At 37.2% G+C, this 19,665-nt stretch overlaps 2 protein-coding genes across 3 annotated transcripts in view; one reads left to right on the top strand and one right to left on the bottom strand.

Annotated features, from left to right (window-relative positions):
• Cht7 (chitinase 7) overlaps positions 1-13,892 on the bottom strand; it is a 234,581-nt gene extending 220,689 nt beyond the window's left edge. The window contains exons 1-2 of the mRNA XM_067104046.1: positions 13,745-13,892; positions 12,218-12,329 (exon numbers count right to left, since the gene is read on the bottom strand). The gene's annotated coding sequence lies outside the window, so the exon portion shown is untranslated. The remainder of the gene's footprint in view (positions 1-12,217; positions 12,330-13,744) is intronic.
• The window catches only part of Rab5 (RAS oncogene family member Rab5), a 37,711-nt gene continuing 31,788 nt past the window's right edge, over positions 13,743-19,665 (top strand). The window contains exon 1 of one of the 2 annotated variants that reach the window (XM_067104050.1): positions 13,743-13,881. The gene's annotated coding sequence lies outside the window, so the exon portion shown is untranslated. Of the gene's footprint in view, positions 13,882-19,295; positions 19,501-19,665 lie in introns of those variants that run through there. The other variant, XM_067104052.1, reaches the window with a different exon arrangement.

Below are 19,665 nucleotides of genomic sequence, written 5' to 3' on the forward strand. Positions count from 1 at the left end.
TCAATTGTTAAGAAAGCGTGGAAAGGAAGATGGAAAAAACAGAATATGAACGGAGGTACATTAAAAACAATGAAAGGGGTTGCAGCTAGGGGCCGAAAGGATGCTGCAAAGAACCTTCAGCAATACCTACAGCGCACCGCATGAGGTGTACTATCTATCTACGGGATCAGGATATATTGACAACGTAGCACCCAGCCCTTAAATAAATCAGTCGAGATCAATCATCCAGTCAATGAAGTAACTGATTAACCAGTCAACGTGTGTCCAAACAGTTCCTTCACGTAAAAACACAAAAATGGTTGAGAAAAATTTACTAGACAATCCTTCATAAACAGTCAAAAGAGTTAGTAAACCTTAGGCTCTGTAGACTCTTAATCCTGAAATTACAGCGTTCTCCCACAAAAAAAAAACAGGAAATTTGGTACAGTTGATTTAATTGTTGGAAACAGAAAACAGTTGTTGTTAACTGAAACATTGTTAAAACAGAACAAGAACACAAATGTTAGATGTGGTGTTCAAAATGTTTTCCGTGGGCAGCTGCACAACGACGTAGACGGTCCAGCCAACTTCCAGCCGCCCTTTGGACGACTTCAAACGGGATATTGTTCCAAGCAAGGTTCCATCAAACAGTTTTTAAGGACTGTATGTCTGTGATCTCTCTCTTCTGTAACTGAAGTTGATGTAACAGTAAACCCCACATGGTAAAATCCATTACGTTGAGGTCTGGACTTTTTGAGGGACATTCGTTAGGCTCAGTGAAGTCAGGAGTATATGTTAGTTAATTTTTTTAGTTCACTGATAAAGTAAAACACGTGTAAAATACGTGTGTAAAATATATCATGTAAATCTAAAATTTCCTGGTTTTTTGTGGGGCACCCTGGAGTTGTGCTTTTGAGACAGTTTCTGGTGAAAATGGAAGTCATTCGACATCTTTCGAATTAACATAACCGCTGATGGTGGGAGGTTGCGTAAGGTATTGTGATCACTTTGGTGTTGGAGATTGCTCATTATATCGTATAATAACAGGGTGGATATTATTTATGCGTCATCAGTACACAAACAGGCTATGGGAGGTTCAAAACATCAACAGGTAAATTTCGTTAATATATAATATATATATATATATATATATATATATATATATATATATTATATTTATATATATATACAGTATATATATATATATATATATATATATATATATATATATATATTCAAAGGCATCATTAGTATGCGAAGGAGAACCAAGCCGGGCAAAGTCCCGGACCGGTGTCCTTGATAGTTGCTATGAAGCGCATACGAATTTTCTTTCCGCGAAGCAAGACATTTTGTAAACGGGGGAGATCTATTTAATTATTTTACTTTTTTACTGCCTCGAACGTTTCTTTCGAGATAGCTTAATTAATCCTCTAAATAAAGAAATAAAACAGGTTATTCATGACGTGGGAAGCCTCTGATTCGAATCTGCCGAGACATTTAAGTATATCTTAGTTTAACCAGACCACTGAGCTGATTAACAGCTCTCCTAGGACTGGCCCGAAGGATTAGACTTATTTTACGTGGCTAAGAACCAATTGGTTACGTAACAACGGGACCTACAGCTTATTGTGGGATCCGAACCACATTATAGCGAGAAATGAATTTCTATCACCAGAAATAAATTCCTCTAATTCTTCACTGGCCGGCCGGAGATCCGAGCCCTGGCCCTGCAGAGTGATAGCCGAGAACGATATCGACCAGTCCAGCGAAGAACTCTGCCAAGACAGAAAGTGAAGCGATTGAGAATTCTAAAAACGCCGAGCTCGAACGGTACAACACACATACCAACTGAGCTATTGCCCCATTGCCCAGGATGACCCACATAACATTGCGACACCGAAACAAGAGCAGCAAACAAGAGCAGCAAACAAAAGCAACGTGAGCAGCAACAACAACACCTTTTCGAATTCAGGCCTCAACCACACAGCTGGGCTGTGGAACTGCGGAACAGTCTCGCTGAGGATGCGCAATTAGAACCTCTCAAATTTATGCGAAGATGCAATGCATAGGTATCCTAAGCGCAGTTCTATTTGTATTTTAATCATTTACTTACATTTCTATCTGTTTATTTATTAATTTTTCATTTATCTTATGCTTTTCTAATAACTGGTCTCTTATTTCCGTATTTCCGATTATCCTGTGTAACATTTTCAAATGAACACCATATTCTTTGGAGGCTTGAATTTCGAATTACTGGCTTGTTCCATATGAATAGGGGCTTATCTACTGATTAATAATAATAATAATAATAATAATAATAATAATAATAATAATAATAATAATACCTGATTCTTGCTAACGTGACCCTCCCAAAAAATAAAACAGTCTTAACTTCACGAATACAACAGACTCGAAGGTACTTTGTAGCTTAGCACAAGGGAACAGAAAAGTAAGAAATTAGTCAGAAATAACAGAAAGACGCAAAAACAGCCCCATATATAAAAAGAAAATAAAGATGGATCGCCATTTTAACAGAACACACCATCTTGCAGTGGAATTATACAAGGTGTTCTTCCTTCTCTGATGTACTTCAGGGACGCATTGATTAGGTCTCGCAGAACAGCCTCAGAATCCGAATGAGCCTCGCTAGAAATGTGTCAGGGAAAGGTATGTGTGTGTGTGTATATATATATATATATATATATATATATATATATATATATATATAGATGGGGCAAGTATATAGATAAGACTCACTCACTCACCAGTATATTTTGGCTGGGATACGAGTGTGTTAATTGTATGTATGTAGGTATGTACGTATATACATAGGCACTTGTTTGTCATGCTTTAGTAATTATGACAAAAAGACACACATACAGCTATCAAATCTATATATATATATATATATATATATATATATATATATATATATATATATATATATATATATATATGTGTGTGTGTGTGTGTGTGTGTGTGTGTGTGTAATATTTATATATGTAATACATATATATAATATTCATACGTACGTCTGCATGCCCATTTCCTTAACCAAGGAAATGGAGTATATTTAAAGGACGTTGTTCATAACCAGCTGAATTCTGTCCCTTATCGTAACAGATGCGATTAAAAAATCTTTTAAAAAAAGTAATCTACAGGATGTTACGTGACGTTTCCGTACAGAAACGGAAAATGGCCAGGTTGGATTCACGAATCACAGAATCACAGCTGACAGTACATTTTGCAACACATGCGCAAGATTCAGAGAAGCAGAAACTATACTGAATGGAGAAACAATATAATTACATTACCTCATAAGATTCTGTGCTCGGAGTGGCATCGTTGGATCTGTTGAAGGATAATGCGAATCCTAGGCGTCTAAAAGAGGGATTTTGTGGACCTCACAAAATCCTGAAAGACAAAATTAGATGTAACAGAAATTTGTTTCTATTTGCGTCTGTAAGAAGAAAGTGAATTGCATCGTATTTTCAGAGACCAGTTAAAGACTGCAACATGTCTACATAACCGCTTGAAAGGTAACTGGGTCAGCTAGTTTCCGAAACGACTGGTTTAGCTAAGTCAGTTAATTTAAGACAGGGCGAATAAGAGGGTCATGTCAGGCGAAATATCACATGTCTTGACAATCACGAATTCGATGGAATGGAGTACATCAAATTTAGGCCAAAGGCCAAGCGCTGGGACCTATGATGAGGTCATTCAGCGCTGAAATGGAAACTGAGAATAAAGAAGGTCTTGAAGGTGTAACTGTAACAGGAGGAAGACCTCGCAGTTGCACTATGAAACAATTGTTAGAAGAGGGTTGAGGAAAGCAGGATGGAAGAGAGAAAATATGGACGGAGGTGCAGTAAAAGGGAATGAAAGGGGCTGCAGGTAGTGGCCGCAGGGACGCTTCAAGGAACCGCAAGTAATGCCTACAGGGCACCACGTGAGGTGCACTGGCGTAATACCTCCACCCCAACCCTCCTACGGGGAAGTGAACAAAGATCGTTTGCAAACCTCCCCTTAATCATAAAATATATATATATATATATATATATATATATATATATATATATATATATATATATATATATATATATATATATATATGTATATTTATATGATATATATATATATATATATATATATATATAAATAAATATAATAAATAAATAAATAAATAAATAATATATATATATATATATATATATATATATATATATATATATATCACAAACTATGCTCTTGTTTATAAAACGTGATTTGATCGAGATTCGAGTTAACGGAAGGTATTACAACTGCTTTTTAAAACCCATATAGGTCACTCATGAGGTCGGAAAGGCAAAACAAAACCTAACAATTTAGCTGACGAAACAAAACCAAACCTCACGAGAGAGGTTTCCTTACCGTGTTCGTGTGCGCGTGTACGTGTGTGTGTGCGCGCGCGCACATGCATACAACACAAACATACGTACACACGTGCGCATTCAAACTCAAGAGCAAGGAAAAAAATGGCGGGAAAGCTTTCTAAAAACAAACGTCTTTCATCTATGTAACTTCCTCAAATGAAATGCTGTTATCATAGCTTGCTCACTAAGTTAAACTTTCACGAACTTTATGCAAGCACATTTATTTTCTGGGGCCCTCCTACAATTCACAAATATGAAAAGAAGAGAATTGACCGTTATTGAAAGTTTGTATGATGGAGACCATACATTGGAATATACATTCGAAGTTTTACAGACATTCTGATTACTGAACTGAAGCCAATAAGTAAGGCTTTATTAATGACAAAAAAACAGTCTTTTTGTAAAACTTTTATTTGCTGAAAACCTACAGAAATGAAACATTTAAAGTGCGGCTTCCATGAGAACACGAAGACACGAAGAACAGAGAGAGAGAGAGAGAGAGAGATATATATATATATATATATATATATATATATATATATATATATATATATATATGTATACAGATTGAGGAGAGAGAGAGAGAGAGAGAGAGAGAGAGAGAGAGAGAGAGAGAGAGAGGAGATTGCTAAGAATTAATTCCTTCTGTATCATCAAGCTTGAAAAACTAGGTATTCCTGATGATTTGCGATAAGAGGCATTGTATTTAAAAGCAAAACTGATTCCTAATTTGCATTTTGAACGATTAATATTTCGTCTCTTACATTTAAATCGTGACCAGTTACATGCGAATAGTTTTCTTTATTTGAATTTTAAAACAGTGCACTTTAGTCGCTAATTAACTGCTCTGAGTAATGCCTTTCGTTGTATAAAATTTTTATCCAGCGTTATACTGTACGAGAATCACAAGAGAAGAGTTCAAAGAGAGTTCAAAAGGAAAAGGCATTAAAATGACGTCATATCCTGTAGCAGCTGCGAGTTTGTACCATACGAATATCATATGTAGGTTCGTAGTCCAAAAAATGTTATAAGGAAACTTGCAAGTGTAACAGAAAGCAATAAATATATACCATTTTAAAATGCCACTCAACAATATGTTTCACTACATTCAATGAGAGAATCGAAGCATCGAAAATGTAAACACAAAGATGACATTATTTACGTTCGTACTTCTCTGCAGTTCTCATGATTTTCATTCGTATTTTCCTTTGCTATTTACTACAAATTCCATTAATATTTCTGAACCCATGGCCCAATAATAGTCGAAATTCTTTTCCCCAAATATGAATCTACACATCAACATCTTTCACAGGCCAAACTCGACGTTAAATATTTCTTTTATTCTCAAGCACACAAACTTACGGGCTATAAGATGGCGACTCATACGGAGGAATTAGAAAAAATAAAAATAAACATCAGGCTACCTACTTTACAGTCCAACCGGAGTTTCCACTTGAATAACCAATTCTTAGCCTAAAGTTACGTTTTATCACTTCACTATAGTCTCACTGCACTAAACGGTTCAAATCGGGTATCGACCCTTATAACAGTTTAAACCTCGCAGCCACCTGACATCACAATAAAATATCATTAACTCACACTTCATTATCGAATTGTAATGAAGTGTGCATAATATATTAACCCAAAGTTAACTTACCCAAGAACATTTCTGCTAACTCTTTCTCACTGGACATTTAACATGTCAGTGTTTACGTTTTGATTATATAACAGATCTAATATTTTTTTCCCCACGATCTATTACTCTTAATTGCCGGAGTTGTCTCTAATTTACTTGATATTTCGTCCTAATTTTATTTTATTTTGTTTGCACTGCTTCATATGCTAGTCTATTAACGAAACTGGCATTTAATTGATAAGTATATTCACAATGACGTATTTCACGCGAAAAGTGTTATATATATATATATATATATATATATATATATATATATATATATATATATATATATATATATGTATATGTGTGTGTGTGTGTGTGTGTGTGTGTGTGTGTGTGTGTATACTCGTCCTGTTTAAATATTAAAATTCTGTATTCCTATAGACATCACAAAAACAAGAAAACTGAACAAATGTCTCACCGGGTGAACTATATTTTTCAATATCCCTCCTATAAGTTCTGTACCTCAGACTAAAAGTTCACAAAAAAAAAGTAACCGACCAAAGTGTATCATCCATATAAATATGGACTCAATCACCCAGGCATAGGAGTACATGAAATTAGGAGGTGGTTTATCAAGGTTTATTTAGGAGTATGCGGGAGCCGCCATCATGTCAGTAAGCAGAGGGTTGGGCTAGACTCATAATGGGATCATGCCATGAGACTACTGTAGGAAAAATTTAGATGCTTGCATGAACTATACGTGGTATGTGCATGCAAGAGCATGGCGTCAAGTAAAATGGATTATCATTGCTGTTTAAATTACACATGTTCCGTTTTGATGTATGCGACTAAAATAGCTTTTCACGAATATAATTCTAATTATCATCTCTAAAGATTTATACGCTCACTCTACCACTTATATATTTGTATATTATCATACGAAAAACAAATACAAATGCACACACACACGTGTGTGTGTGTGGATTTCGAAGTCCCTTGCTGCATCTTCATTGAAACTGGTAATGTATGTGAAACGCTAATTCATCTTTATGTAGATTATGGATTTTAAACATCTGATTACAAGTATACGACTATATCTATCTGCATATACCAAATGCTAACTCTCTCTCTCTCTCTCTCTCTCTCTCTCTCTCTCTCTCTCTCTCTCACACACACACACACACACACACTCACTCTCTCTCTCTCTGCGCGCGCGCACACAGATGGTAAAAAAACATTACAAAGGGAAAATACATTTGGCACTAAACTCTGCCTAAATATTTTCAGTAAGCTTTAAGGATTACGCCTACCAGTGAGTACGCTACATAGCCCATATATCATTAACCTCTAAACTAAGCCCCATTGGCAAGGCTAGATAGAATACATAAGTGGCGAAGTAAAATTGACCATTTATGCCAATAGTCAACTACAACGGATATGACTAATTGAGAGGAAGCCAAGTGTGAGTTCCTCTCTTGGCCCTCCCAAAAAATATTCGTGTCACTTTCAACCGATGGGTCTAGCTCGGTGGATGGCCGTTTCCCCCAGCCGTCTCACTGGTCCTGTGTTGTAGGAATTCATTCTAAAAAGCAAACTATTTATTTTTAATGAATGCTATGTCCAGAGCTCTCTGAACATTGTTTCAGATCTGTGCCACTTTTCAGGAAGTGGCTGATGAAGGGAGAAATAGCATAAGAGAATAATGACGTTTGAGGATGCAACGAATGAACTAAAAAAGATAGTTGTGATGTCTTTGTCAGTCCGAACGAAAGAAAGAGATGTTACGACGGAAGATTAGTCATTAAAAGGTAAATGTATAAGCTTTGTTCGTTTCCCCCGCGTGATAAAAATATCCTAAAATGCGTCGTTTACTAAATCGTGCCATTGTTCTGCTTATATACGCAACCACGCATGAAATAGATAAACCGAAGTCAGTGCCAGCAGACAAACTACGCATCGCTGACGCTCAGTGAAATATGATGAAGGCAACTTTTGTTGTTTCTCGCTCGTAAGAAACTTCTTGATCTACATATGCTGGTGCCTCGGAGTTCGATGTTGATATGCCGTAATATTTGATTTGAAAATGAGAAACACGTTTGCTTGATGATCTGAGAATTTAAGTATGGTTAAAGAGGACAAATACAGAGTTAGACATGAATGGTGGTGATCTGATACCACTGCGGTCATGCGAAGCTGTTATCCATGACATAGACGAGATTATGGCGAGCTTGCTATTCATCCACTTCGATAAGTAATCTCCGCCGCCGATCTAAATTGAGAGCGGAGACCGTGACCGTCGGAGGCCGGATTTTAATATTCACGTTATCATTCCAACCTTTCATAAAGATTTAAAACGTCCTTAGGAATCGAACAGAGACCAAAATGTCCAGTGGGTATTTTTATAAGACCTCATTATGCGTTGTCACTCTCCTTTACACAACAGAAGCTGCTGTTGCCAAATTAAGAGAGAGAAAAAATATATAAATTACGTCAGAACCAGACTTCTTTTTTGAAGTGGTATGCTTACACGACCGGGTTCCCCTGGTGGAACTCACGTGAAATTCCTTAATAGAGAGGTCGCTGTATGCGAGCAATACGATCTGGACTTATTGGAAAAATGTAAAAATTAACGGAACAACTTTGGACCGATTCTTCAGGAGGCCACTGTAATCATTCGCAAATTTTCAACATTTGATGACAAGTTACTGGCCAAGACGAGAAAGCCAGGCAAATATAACTCCGCCAATCAAAGCTTAATCAAAGTATGAGTTTCCACAATCCAATCAGACAAATGAGCATCGGGATATCACGATCATCGTAACCAGATCTGGATTGCCGCTACAGTACGGTTGTCATCAACATTGAACCTAGTGGTAGAAATTCCATAAAAAAAAGTGTAGTACTTTGAAATACCATGACCCGTTATTTTTTATTTATAAGAAAATGCATCGATGCCGAATAAATGCCTAATAAATCTGCTCGTATCTGCCACCCATTCAGACTTGGGAAGTTACTTCAGTCGCCATATTAGCGCAATTATTGCTTCTAATTTTTCAGATGCAAATATCAGCTTCTTTCATTCTGCATTACGAGTTCACTATATTCTGCTGCTGCAATTAAACGAGGGGAGAGAGAGAGAGAGAGAGAGAGGCGGGGGGAAGGGTATTTGAAGCTGCATAAACAAACCAAAAAACTTCATACTTGTGACACATCGATAACAATTGGCCTCAAACAAAGACAGAAAAAAGCTAAGAGAGAGAGAGAGAGAGAGAGAGAGAGAATAAAAATAAAACAAAGGAACAAAGAGAGAAGGCGGTTTCGAGGATGCCACTTTTCATGGATCGCACTGAGAAACCTGATGAAAGCGGGAAGTCGTGTGCTCCAGAAGTTACGGAACACTGTTCCTTTTGCCTGGTAAAAAAAACAAGATATAAAAAAATATCGAAAATACATAAGTTTCAAAGTAGCTTCTATAAATATGTGTGTGTCTGGGATGTAAACAGATTGCAACATACTTGGATGAATGGATGCCAAGCCAGGTTTCAAAGTAGTATCTACGAATATGCGTATAGAAATTATACAATACATATATAGGCCTATGAGTGGGAGTATGACTTCCTGCTAGCCAAGCTTCAAAGTGGCATCTATAAATGTGTATGTGCAGGTGTACATACACATAGCCCTATGCGTGGCTGTATGGATGTAAAGCCAGGTTTCAAAGTAACGTCTATAAATTTATGTGGGGACGTGTATGGACATTATATAATATATAGCCCTATGCGTCGGTAGATGAATGCCTAGCCTGGTTTCAGAGTTGAATCTATAAATTTTGTGGGGCGTTTTGATACATTAAAGAGTATAGGCCTATGTGTGAGCGTGTATAAACATTATGTAATTTATATGGGCCTATGAGTGAGAGTATGAATGCCTAGCCTGTTTCACTTTGGAATCTATAAATGTATGTGTGTATGTAAGGGGAGTATATACATTACAACATACAAGTCAATGTGTGAGTGTATAAATGCCTGGCCAAGTTTCAAAGTAACATTCATAAATTTGTGTAGGGACGTGTATAGACGTTATACAATATATATAGGCATATTCGTGGTTGCATGGATGCCTAGCCAAGATTCAAAGTATCATCTATAAACGTATGTGGGGGCGTGTAATACATTATAATGTATAGGCCTATGTTTGGTTGTATGAATGCCTAACCTGATATCAAAGTAGCATCTATATGTGTGTGAATGTATGTTTGGTGGGGGGGGGTGTAAATGCATTTAAACATATAGGCCTACGAGTGGGTAGGAATGCTTAGCCACATTTCAAAGTTGAATCTATAAATGTGTGGGGGCGTGTTTGAATAAATTATACAATGCATAGGCCTATGCCTGAGAGTATAAAATGCCCAGCAACTTTTCAATGTAGCTTCTATAAATGTGTGTGTAGGAGGTGTTTATTCATGCTAACATGTAGGCCTATGCGTGGGTGTTTAATATATCTGTAAATGTGAGAGACAATCTGACTTTCGTATACCAAGACCTAAATAAGAGAGAGAGAGAGAGAGAGAGAGAGAGAATTTTGGTGAGATTAAAGAAGATAAAAAAAGAACGAATTTCAGAGGCTAAAGAAGTTATTGCTGATTATGAATAACAGCTGAAAAAAAAAGCCTTTGCTGACATGAACAATTAACCTCTCAAGCCATGCCAGTATGAGACCTTTCTAGACAATGTGGACCACATAGCAATGATGAACAGATGGCAGTTTCCTGCTTATAGCAAAATCTCTCTCTCTCTCTCTCTCTCTCTCTCTCACACACACACACACACACACACACATACACACAAATACACACACACAATCATCAAAATGTGGAATTTTAGAGGAAGTTCTGACTCGGTATGTCGATAGGCCTGAGATGCGTCAGCTACTTAATCGATTATTTGGCAAACATAAGATAACAGGGTTGAGGATACGGTTGTATAATTAAATACATCCATTTCAGTGACTAAAGTACCTACATTCACATTTACTGTTAATTAAAAACATAACATTCTACCCACACCACACTGGGGAAAAACTGCAGTAGCTCGTGAAAGACGAGAATGAAGAAATCATGTCACCACTAGGCCTAGAATGACAGTTTTCATTTTACCCTCTTTCTTGATCAAGGATCAGGGCTGAAAATATGAATAGAAATACGTACATAGGTCTATTTCAATATTAGTCAGGAATAACAAATATTCCTTAAATCTAGTTTAATATATGAATCTTTGATTTTCTGTATCTAATCGGGTTAGTGACCATGGCCGTTACGACGCCAGATGATTCGTAATCTATCATCAGCTACCATTTTATCGTAACATTTCCCAAATATTATAATCGCCAGTGTGTTTGTTATAAAGCTTATTTTCCCATGAACATTAACAGAACAATTGTATTCAGTCTTGATATTATCAGACAAAAAGCTACCAATTTCGAACGATGAACTAAATTCATTCTAGACATCTTCAGACAAAAAGGTACCGGTTTTGAATGAGGGATGCTGACAAAGTTTACTTTCCTTCAAAAAAAAAAAAAAAATTTTCCCCGGATTTGCTGCGCATCAACATTTGCAGGTAGATTAAAGACTAAGACAGTGCCTGTAATATCGACAGCAACATGCACTTAGGTACAATGCTTCTGTATGCTGAGTGGTTGCATTTATTTTGTTGCATAGCGATGTAAGGGCAAAGTAACACGTCCTTTGCCACGCGCTTATGAAGATCAGATGCATAACAAACAAACCCCCGTAGGGGGTTAGTACCATATGTAGCCTACACCCCATGCGGTGCACTGTAGGCATTATTTAAGGTTCTTTGCAGCTTCCCTTTCATTCCTTTTACTGTACCTCCGTTCATATTCTTTCATTCATCTGACTTTCCACTTTCTCTAGCACTTGTCTCATAGTGCAACTGCGAGGTTTTCCACCTGTTACACCTTTCAAGCCTTCTTACTGTCAATTTCCCTTTCGGTGCTGAATGACCTCATAGGTCCCAGAGCTTGGCCTTTGGTCTAAATTCTATATTCTATTCTATGACAAACAATCGGCAGATTTAGTAACACGGGAAGGAATAGACCTACCCGCTACGGTGCAGATGGCTAATATGACTACCCACGATATTGCTTTCGACCTGACCGCTGGGGGAAACTACAAAAACAATACCTTTTTCACTTCCGGCGGTCCGTCGACACGACGACGAATTCCTCAATTCTCCCAGCTTGGAATCATATCAGGAAATCCTCTGGTGCCTTTTCAGACACGGGAATCCTGTCCCCTGTAAAGTATGAAAGGAAGGGAACTAGAAAATTATAAGTGAGCATTTTTATGCAGACAATCACGTCAGGGAAAAATAAGGAAAGATTTCAGCTATAAAACACTGGTGAGTTTTACAATAAGAGTGCAGCAGTTTTATATGTTAACTCTGACAGTTTGAGAGACTGTTACATATAGATCATAATATGCGAAAAACAAATTTCTTAATAGTTTCTTATCTTGATATAATCATATCTATTACACAGGACACGAAATCAGGCTGAACTATCAAGATTTTGTCCGAGGCTTATGCCTACAGTACCACAGTTTGCAGCCAATTGCAATTTAATAATGGTCGAAATATACAACTGACTCAGACGAAAGACAGCGGTCTTTGTCGACACCAGGTTAAAGGAAAAAGCAAAAAGGAAAGCGAAGAAAGAAACAAACACCCGTCTACCAAACGGGTGAAATTACAGTGACGAGGAATAGGGAGAATAAACAGGACCAGAAAGATAATTCTTCAGCTTACTGAACTAATTGAAATTACGAAGTGAGGTTAAGAAATCAGATGTCTAGATGGAGTCTAATATAAAATTTCAATTTACAAAACTTCTCGGCAATCTTAGCACCTAATAGGGCAATCACAATGAAAATTAGAGAAGCATAGGTCTACGCAAACGCGTGCGCGCACATACACACACAAACACACACACACACACACACGCACACACTCACACACACAAAGTAAAGATTTGAGCGGTTTCTTACTCTTACTGTCTGTAAGGAAATAACATTTTCGCTTTTTTTTCTTTGCTATCGTTATCATTGACAGATACGTTATCGATAATGTTAATGTTCTTTCATAAACTGCTGTCAATTGTTATATCCCGGAAACCGGTTTATTAGCTCATAATATAAAAAAATAAAAATAAATGAAATATAAGGAAAAATATCGTTGAAAAAAAAGTAAAATTAAAAAGAAATTCCGTGAAACATCAATGTATGCGTCCACGCTCTTGCGGGAAACGAGATTGGATATGATGGAATTCTCGGAACATACAGGTAAGACTCCCCCGGGGTAATACAGGTATGTAAATGATTCCTCGCTCGTCGTCCACATGTTATTCCTAAAAATTTCATAACTTTTTCGTTACTGAGAACCCCTAGACCTATGCCTGAATCGAGAATCAATATTTAGAATAAATATCAACATATTCAGTTACTCTATGAGGCTCTCCCGCCATTTACTATTCAGCCTAATCTACGTCAATATAAAAAAAAACTACTTTCTAAACAGGGGACCCGGTGGAAACGGCGGCGGGACCGCCATCATCACCATCATCCATGCTCCGCTAGACGCGACCAGACTTTGCATGATGACGCAGATGGTTTTGAAATACGGAAAGTGCCCAGGACTCGGCGGAGATGACTAACCATGGCCGAAGGATGCCAGGACTCAAGTTGGTTCAGTTCCTATACCAGTCCTCAGTTCTCGCTGTTCTGTTGTGGTGACACGCGGTAGGATTCACAGTGCCCTTGGAATTAATCGGTATCCATTCTCTACGGTTTAGGTAAGCACCAAGAGATGTGAGAGATTGTATGGGCACTGTTGGGAGGAGAGAGAGAGAGAGAGAGAGAGAGAGAGAGAGAGAGAGAGAGAGAGAGAGAGAGAGAGAGTGGTCAATTGGGGAACACCTAATATGTGTCTTTTTATTTATATATATATATATATATATATATATATATATATATATATATATATATATATATATATATATATATATATATATTATATATATTCTGCGTCTAGTTTACTGCCGATCAGGCCGATTTCTATGACGAACGTTAATCCTAATGCATAAGCCTTGTCAACAGTGGTGAAAGGCAATTATTTCTTAAATAATAATAATAATAATAATAATAATAATAATAATAATAATAATAATAATAATTAAAACTTCTAGAGCGTTCCGGCGCTTTTGGGAAAAGACTGCTACAGAAAGATGTGTAGGCTATAGCCTACATGATCAATTTCCATCTTATTTTACCCAAGTTCTCTGTCATTCACGGAGGAAACAGAGCAATAACATTATTAGTTCACGAGCCACACACATAAATATTCCAGATCACATTTAATAGATGTGAAGACGTCAGTGTTTTTAATAAGTATGCGAACGCAGCAACTCCCGGTTGCAGAAAGGGTTGCACCATTGTATGCCCGAAGGAGCGAGTGACTCAGGTTTTCCGCGACCACGAAGCACCGTCATACTATTGTGGGCGTGGGTGTGTGGGGAAGTTATTACTTCGTCGAACGATAAAATGCCCGAACGATATAATACCGGAGTTTGGGGATTCTCTTTTATTCTGTGAATTAAAATGATGTTGGTTCCAGGCATTACGAAGGACTGAATGGGATAGTAACTAGGTCTAACAGAGACTTTTGTCCTACTTTGTTACCAGATCGTAACTGGTCTAGTCTTATATATATATATATATATATATATATATATATATATATATATATATATATATATATATATATATATATACACACACACACACACACACACACACACACACACTACAGATGTCCAATACCGCCTCTTATAAAGAAAATACCAAGAATGATCAAGATACTCAATGCAGCTCTTGGGGTCGCTCGCTTGAGAGAGAGAGAGAGAGAGAGAGAGAGAGAGAGAGAGAGATGGTTTACGGGTTAGAGAGAAGATTGTAACAAACAAAACAACGTCAATGGACGACTTCTCTGGGGGGCGGCTACAGTCCTGACTTCTAACACAAACACACACACACACACACACACTCTGGGAACACAAGTGGTAGAAGGAAGTTTCCTATATTTTTATCAGGTGATAGCAACGGAGGAGGAAAGCTTCCGAATGCAATGACTGAATAATGATCATGGAAGAGGAAAACTGAAAGGATTAGAAGATAAAAGAATGCGATTTGTTGCTGCGGTCTCATCTACTGATCATTTCTGTCATTTGAAGCCCGGTGAAGATTTCAGTGGGCAGCGCGTGTGAGAGAATTAAATACTGACGTAGTTTGCAGTCTACTGCACTCAAGGATTATAGGCTGATATATGCACAGCTAAATATGTCTGGAATCTGACCATATTGCAAAATTAACTGACCAAAAAGAACCCGAAAAGCCTGCTACGCAAAACTGACTTATACTACTTAGGCCAACGATGAAGCTCTAATATGGAATGGAATATAGCATTCTGGCCGAAGGCCAAGCGCTGGGAAAACCTCGCAGTTGCACTATAAACCAATTGTGAGGAGAGGGTGGAAAGTAAGACAGAAGGAAGTGAATACGAACGGAGGTACAGTAAAAGGAATGAAAGGGGTTGCAGCTAGGGACCGAAGGGACGCTGCAAAGAACCTTAAGTAATGCCTACAGTGCACCGCATGAGGTGCACTGGCGGCACTAACACCCTACGGGATTGAAGCTATAAGTCTAATTTCTTTATGCAGCTGCTAGCAAACCAGATTTCTAAATTGTCATAGTTTTAATGATACAACAAAATATAGGCAAATATCATTATATAAAAGGAGCCCAGACTTCAGTATATTCCTTTGTACGTCAAGAATGCTGTAGACAAGAGAGCTAAATGACCGGTCTAGACAAACGATAGTATTATCGGACCTTGCGTTAGTCGGTAATTTCTGGGATATCATCAAATTACGCAAAAGCCACATGGAGACCAAGTTGCTGCAGGGGAAATTAATCTGCAAAATGCACAGATGTCCTGCTCATTGATGTAAATTGCAAGAGTTTATGACTAGGCATTGCGGCTCTCTCTCTCTCTCTCTCTCTCTCTCTCTCTCTCTCTCTCTCTCTCTCTCTCTCTCTCTCTCGCCAATTATTATCTTTTAGATACCCAAAATTTTACCAACGTATAAGGAAAAGAAAGATACTTTTAATCGGAAGAAATAAAATCCTGCAAAACACTACTCTCAAAAATGTAGTCTCTTTTTCAAAGGTATAGATAAACTCGTCTCTGAGGCGATTTACTCCTGGGCCTATATTTCCTTCTGTCATGACTTGCGCAACATAACTCATCAATCGGATGATAAAAAATTAATTTGTTTCGTTCAGGTGGTTAATTTGTGTAAAGTAATCACGTCAACCTACTACAGTTGTAGTGTAAGCCATTACAAGACAAATGGTTCGCCCATTCATAAACCCCGTCTTTCTAGACCGTGACTCCATCAATAAGATAACAGTGAACAGGTGTCCCTGTTCTTTGGTCTGTTTCAGTTTCTTGTTACCAATCTCTCTCGTGTTCTCTTATAATTATAAAGTAGTTTACCTTTCGCTACAGTCGACTGTAGTTATTGGTTTGTCAAGCCAGCCGGTTGGTGGCCTTGTTTCCACCCTGAAACACAGTCAAAGAAACTGAGTTTTCTTAATTTTAGACTTGCCATCACAGTTCATAGGCGGCACGCGGTAACTACAAAAACCCAACCGCCATTGTACGTCAATAACTCATTTAAACAATTTTCTCTATTTTCATATAATTATCATCCACTTCTCTGGAAGTTTGAGTTCGGTTCATTTGGCAATTAGAATGAAAAGATCAAATAAAATTATAAATTTTAGTATATACATTTTATATATACATGATATTCTCTTTTGGAAACACGCATTTCCAACAACAAAACCGCTTTGCAGACGTATTTCCACTAGATTCACTCCATTTTCATGTATCCCAGGGACCCCATACGTACCAACAACTACACCTCTTTCCCTGTTACCTGTTTTTTTTTTTTTTTTTTTTTAATTACTGAGCACAAATACCCTTTAGTATTCCCCTAACCCAGCCGTGTGCAGATTAATTCTCCCAAAAACGTCCTTAGACTAACACATTTGCACCCTTTCACCTGTTGCCGGAGCATTGCAGTGACTATAAGCGATACCCCTTCCCTGGCTCTACACCTTCAGATTATCCCAGAATCAGTCATCTTGTCCTTTCCAACACTGTTTGCCCCTCCGTTGTACCTTTGTCTCACTAACTCATAAAACATTCAGCTTTCTCTCCTTAAACCAATTAGGCCTCACTGACATATATGTCTTCTCTTCTGCACCAAATCCACATGTAGTCAAATCCCAGATACTTGACAATTTAATGTCTTTTACTCTGCGTTATCAGCCCATTCAGGATGTGCCCACACTTCAGTCAAACATGTCATAAACACGCGTAAACTTACTGCCCTTACATCACATACAGGTTGATAACAAGTCAACAACTTACTGGTAGTCGTAATCAGTGTTTCATTTAGTCATCCAGCACAACCTAATAAGCTTTGTTCTCCATTTACGGCCCTGGACCTGTTTGTGTTGTGGATGCGATTAGGTTACCAAAATATGTTTAGAGTTTATTTATAAAATGTTCTACTGCAGTGTAGACGCACCCTTAGTGACTCTCGAATAATGCAGAGCAGTGAGAATGCTGATATTTTCTTCCTTGTATCCAACTTCAGTAAAAAGCAGGTTCGCCATCCACCTTAGATGATATTCATTTTTGTCTTGGGTCATTGTACATAACCTGCAAATTATTGGCAATTACTGTAGGTTGTACCACTTACTAATACTGCAGCACAGTGAATAGACTAAGACTGTAATTTATAGCAAGACTGTTGTATCAGTTTTAGCTCTGACATAATCACACACAGATTTTAGCTGATGGCTGACAGTCGGTTAACCAGCACACATGGATGTGAGGTGTGGCGCGGGTTTCCGCAGCCGACTGATGATTGACACTTTGCTATCCATGTAGACACCCCGGGATTATTTGTAATACGGATGTTTTAAAAGCAAATTTATCAACATCTAAAAACATAACAAACATCTCACATGTCTCGAATTCGCTGCTGGGAGAAAGGGCGTTGGGTCTGGTATGTTTCAAGGTCTAAGCGATGTCAGGCAGGGCAGCCGATCGAGACTACGGTTACCCCAGAGCCAAATCAAAGTCCTTCAAAGAAGGCATCTTGACCCCATACAAAAATGGGAGTTAAAAGAAGAAGAAGATAGTATATATGATGATTGTTATCACTTTTTATATTCATTTATCCATTACCACAGGTGAAAAATCAGTCCTTCTTTATTTCAATGGACTTACAGAGAAATAGTAAAGTTTGTGAATACTCTGTCAGTCGGTCTTTGAAATAAAGTCGAAACCGGTCACCCTGTCTCTTATTTTTCACCTGTGGTAATATGTGATGTGTGTATATATACACGCGACGAAGACCAAGAGCCCAAGGTTGAAAATGGTGTCGCCCTGTTTTTTTTTTTTACCCTTTTTAACCCGTTTTATTGGTAAGCTTTATACTTTTTTTTGCATTGTTTTAATTTGGCTGATAATGTTTCTCTTCATTGTATAAATTCTGCCCACACACAGAGAAAACATAACAGTATATATACATATATATATGTGTATATATATATATATATATATATATATATATATATATATATATATATATATATATATAATTAGCTCATTGACATACATATATATATATATATATATATATATATATATATATATTTTTACTATATATATATATTTACTGTGTGACTGACCTATATATATATATATATATATATATATATATATATATATATATATATATATATATATATATATATATATATATAGCCTACATACATATATATGTGTGTATTTCAGTGAGCTAATTATATATATATATATATATATATATATATATATATATATATATATATATATATATATATATATGTGTGTGTGTGTGTGTGTGTGTATATATATATATATACTGTATATATATGTTTGTGTGTGTGTGTGTGTTGGCAGAATGTATACAATGAAGAGAAGCATTATCAGCCGAATTAAAACTGCAAAAAAGTATAAAGCTTACCAATAAAACGGGCTAAAAGGTTTAAAAAAACAGGGCGACATCATTTTCAACCTTGGGCTCTTAGTCTTCGTCGCGTCGTCGTGTTGCCAACCATGTGGATTTCACAAAGAAACGACGCAAAACGACACAAAGAAAGTCGTCTAAGCAAAAGGAGGGCATTTACCAATCATAAATCGGACACGAGAGGAAATCTGGCGAATGTGGAATTCGGGATAAGGGCAAAACCCGTTGACATCGCTCGATAATTTAGACCTTGAAAATATTTAGGTACGTACGCCGTTGTCAAATGCGATTTTAACGAAACAGTTCTCATGAAACAGAAGCCTAAATAATAAGCTATAATGTATTACACGTTTTGGTGTGTTTGTAACGATTGAAAATAACAACACGAAGTGAGTTTTACCAGCTGTAGGGAAACAGGAATAATAATAA

This window comes from Macrobrachium rosenbergii, chromosome 5 (assembly GCF_040412425.1).
Source record: "Macrobrachium rosenbergii isolate ZJJX-2024 chromosome 5, ASM4041242v1, whole genome shotgun sequence".
Classification (NCBI taxonomy): domain Eukaryota; kingdom Metazoa; phylum Arthropoda; class Malacostraca; order Decapoda; family Palaemonidae; genus Macrobrachium; species Macrobrachium rosenbergii.